Source organism: Poecilia formosa, unplaced genomic scaffold (genome assembly GCF_000485575.1).
Source record: "Poecilia formosa unplaced genomic scaffold, Poecilia_formosa-5.1.2 Scaffold516, whole genome shotgun sequence".
Classification (NCBI taxonomy): domain Eukaryota; kingdom Metazoa; phylum Chordata; class Actinopteri; order Cyprinodontiformes; family Poeciliidae; genus Poecilia; species Poecilia formosa.
In genome coordinates, this window is record NW_006800455.1 from 21,727 (window position 1) to 26,108 (window position 4,382).

General features: G+C 39.1%; 1 long non-coding RNA gene across 1 annotated transcript in view; it reads left to right on the plus strand.

Moving 5' to 3' along the window:
• LOC107834078 (uncharacterized) overlaps positions 1–3,890 on the plus strand; it is a 23,627-nt gene extending 19,737 nt beyond the window's left edge. Inside the window, exon 3 of the long non-coding RNA XR_001659862.1 lies at positions 3,739–3,890. This is a non-coding gene — a long non-coding RNA (uncharacterized LOC107834078). The remainder of the gene's footprint in view (positions 1–3,738) is intronic.
• Positions 3,891–4,382: the final 492 nt, after the last annotated feature.

Here is a 4,382-nt window from a genome sequence, read left to right on the forward strand (position 1 = left end):
ACGGGGAGGTTACGGTTCGGGGTTTTTTTCGGGTGAGTTTTACTTAAACTTTGTGGCTAACATTAACATTAGCTTATGCTAGTAGGCAATATTCTCCGACATTGTTCTTGTAAAATGTGCTATTTAAGTATCTAAACATTCTAACGGACAATGTCTTTATCTTATTTTCAAGTTTATTGTCGTTAGTGTCACAGACTAACGGGGAGGTTACGGTTCGGGCTTTTAGCTTCCGAAGCCTGACGGAGCTCAACAAGCCTCATAGCTTGACAGGAGCGCACCTCTGGGGTCCGAGGTCTGGTTCAGCTGTTCAGGTTCAAAGTTGCTGCTTTTAGAAAAATATGACCGTGTTGCTTCATGTCTCCGTGTTATTTCGTTTTATTACCTTTGCATGTTTCTTGTGAAGAGCTCAGATAGGACGGTGTTTACAGCAGTATCTACAGGCGGATCAGTTGCTCGGCTGTCTGGCTCTGGTCTGCTCTCTCGTTCCCATAAACGCGCTCTTTCAGGCTGAATATAGAAGTGATAAAATGGAAATAACTCATGGAGGCTCCTTTATTTACCATCCGTATCCCCGGTAGTTTTAGGCTGATCCGGAGTGAAGTGAAGGCTGCAAACTTTGCTGTGCGGTGTTAGCTTCATCTGGTATTTACAAGCCATCTTCTTAATTCAGGATCGCTTGGAAATTAATGAAAACTTAAAAGCCCATTATATTAGTAAGACAACAATGTTCATAGTATTGCTTTTTTGCATCAAAAATAGGACTTAGTCGTTTCTAGCAGTCATGGTAACTCAAAGCGGAAGCAAGTGAGCCGCATTAGCTCCTGGAGATGTGACGTCAACACCGTAGGTGCAAAGAGCCCATTGGGGAAGTTGTAGCCTGATTACGTGCCTCTCCTCATTTGCATTTAATCTTTTCCCCCTTTTTCCGAGTTTTGTGGGGAAAATAGAATGTGATAAATAAGAAAATAAGGAAATACTAAATGAATAATGGAAATTGGAAAATGGGAAAATTAAAAAATTTTCAAACGTTAAATGAAAAATAGATAAAAGAAAAAATGGGTAAATAAAAAAGGGATTAATGAAACTGGGAAATAGAAAATTAGGTTAATGGAACAAGGAAATTGAAAAATGGTTAAATTAAAAATAGATTAGTGAAAAATGGGTAAATAAAGGGATAAATGAAAAATGGACAAATGAAAAATAGATAAATGAAAAATTGGATTAATGAAAAAGGGAAATTGAAAAGTGATTAAATTAAAAAATAGATTAATGAAGAATGGTTAAGTGGATAAAGGGATAAATGAAAAATAGATAAATGAAAAAGAGAAATTGATAATCTGAAAAATAAATTAATGAAAAATTGGGTTAATGAAAAAGCTAAATTATTTCTGTAACTACTTTTTTATTTAATTTACTCATTTTCTTCATTTATTGATTTATTTTACTCTTTTTTTATTTATTTCACCCATTTATTTATTTAATTTTGGCTGAAATGGCTCTCCATAGGCATTCCCATATGCATTTGAATCACAAGTCAGTCACTGCCTCCATGCATTGCATGGCAGGCACCTATTGTTCTACACCTAATAGAACAATAGGTTCTACACCTATTGGGTGTGTCCGAATTCAGGGTCTGCATTCTTCAAAGGACGGATTTGTAGGCCGATTACGTCACAGCGTGGCGACAAGGCCTGTCCGAATTCAAAGACTCCTTCAAATGCGTCCTTCATTTCCCCAGATTTGAAGGATGGGTCCGGTGTATCCTTCACGGCCCACGATATCCCATAATTCATTGCGGGTTCCAACTGGGCGTTCAGTCAGAATGTCAATGGCGGGGAATAGCAACAAATTATTTAGCTTTATAACACTTTAAATGACACAACGTGATTTGGTACAACATTTTTAGGCGAGAATGTAAGTGTGTAAATCTCAAATATCTGCTCGGTTCATCAATACATCACCTAATTGCAATATTGCTCTGACATTTTCGGACCTGTCTGCTACCACTGCGTTAACAGCCAGCTTCCTGCCAGCTGTCAGCTGGCCGGGCACTCCAGGTTCGGTATACCGAGAGAAAACACCTTACTCCTGGCATATTGTTATAAAAACTCCTGCTAGCTTTCCCCATTGAGTGGGAGTTAAACACCGATATTATTCAGACAGGACTGGTTGAAAATGTTTGGTTTATAAAGTATTTCAAAGCAGAGCACATCGGTTTGATTGATTAATTAAAGTTAAGCCTTCAAACATAATAGGTTTATTTAACCGTAATGTCCTATCTGCGATGTGGAAAGTATTATATTTGTAAATGAATAATTTGTATTCCTTGTAGAAAAGTACAGTACACATTTGAACATTTTAGAATCAAACTAAGAGATTTCCTTTTTAATATGGAACATCCTTTACTATAAAAAGTGAAGAATAATATAGAAATCAGTAATACATGACTGAAAAACAAACTTCGGCTCCGTTGTTTTTTCTTCTTCTTCGCTCTCTGCTTCGCGCTGTCACGGTTGCTTGGCAACATGAGTTACGCTGAGGTGGGGCGGTGAAGGCTAGACCTGTCCGAATCCACAGATATTTTTCTTCCGGTCTTAGTTTATTCCCGGCCTTTGAAGGACCCGTCCTACGTAGACCAGTCCTTCGAAGGATGCAGACCCTGAATTCGGACACAGCCATTGTTCTATAGGTCTAGAACCTATAGAACAATAGGTGTTGTTCTATAGGTTCTACACCTAATGTAGAACCTATAGCACATGGTTCGTGTGCGAACACAGTTCCGTAATTCGTCGATACGAATTACGGTTTCTCCACATCTTTTTATTTTTCTTACGTCACCGTTAATGCGGCTCGTACTGCTGCGTGCACCCCCACAAATGTGGTATCAAAACTTGCGGCTCGATGCTGTAAGGGGAACTATTACTTTTGGTGGGATTCGGGGTTAACATGGCAACGTAAATTGTGAAAAAAGACCCCCAAAAACCCTATTCAAGTCAATGGAGTGAGGCAATGGAAAATCCGAAAAAAAAAAAACTATTTTTGAAGAATCTCTGTGTCCTCATGATTTGACGTAGAAATTCCATTCAAATTTCAGTTTGTAGATACATCCGTGATCTCTTCTAAAGTAAAGACGGTACGTCGATACGAATTACGGTTTCTCCACATTTCGTCTCCAAGCGACCCAAAGTTTTCGATTTTTTTCAAAAAGTTAAGAGTGTGAGGGACGCTCCGCTAGAGTGTGGGAGAGAGTGGATTTCTGACCGCAAGATAATTTCTAACTCGCCCTCACGCCCACAAATATCGCCCGATATGCCTAAAAGTCGGTCATGACATAGATACGCATGTCTGCTCTGGTAAAATGTTTTCAAAATTTCCCTAGGGCTTATGGTTTTCTGTCCAGGTGCTTCCGACCGATGTCGTGCGACAGGACAAACACTCTGAGATCCATGTTTTTCCATATATTTCTGAAAAATGTCTGACCTCAGCACACATCATCTTTCTCTCATCGCTGTTAATACTGTGAGTGAGGTAGAGATATGAATTGCTGGAATCTCAGAGACGACAAATAGCCCTCTCATACGCTTCAAACGGTTTTCGAATACGTGTCATGGTTCCTGAACGGGAAGGTGTTGTTTGAAGTGCTTTTTTGTGAGAAACAGGCTGGCTTAAACTGAGAAATCTCTGCCACCAACAAGTGCAGGGTATTAATTATTACCATAGCAACAGAACACAGAGCAGGGGAGAGCTGCTGCTTAGGACTACAAATAGGCCATAACTGTAGTTCTATCTATAGCAAAGACTTAGTTAAAAGAGAGGCCTGAGCAGCATATCAGAACTACAACATGGCAGAACTGTCAGTTACTAGAGAGGAGGACTTAGCTGGTATAGACAAGTACACTTCGCTGCAGCCTGCGGAAAGGGGCGGTGACGGACCACTGTCAGTCTCATACCTTATATGGAAATTGGACTATTACATTCCGGAAATGAAGGGGGCGCCAGTGACACCATTTCCTGTACCAGCCGTGTTTTAATAATTATAATAATAATAACGCATTTTATTTCACAACGCCTTTCAAAACACCCAAAAACACTTTTAACATTTAAAATTAATTACTAATTAGGAAATGACATACCACGTGTTACGTTATGTTAGTGACGTGGTATGTCAGTCACGTGGTATGTCAGTCACGTGGTATGTCAGTCACGTGGTATGTCAGTCACGTGGTATGTCAGTCACGTGGTATGTCCGCTTTTTTATCTTTATTAAATCTTTTTTTCGGATGTTAAAATTACATTAGTAACAAACAATCTACAATAAACAATAATAAGGAAATGAAGGGTGCGCCGTGTTTTCATAATTATAATAATAACGCATTTTATTT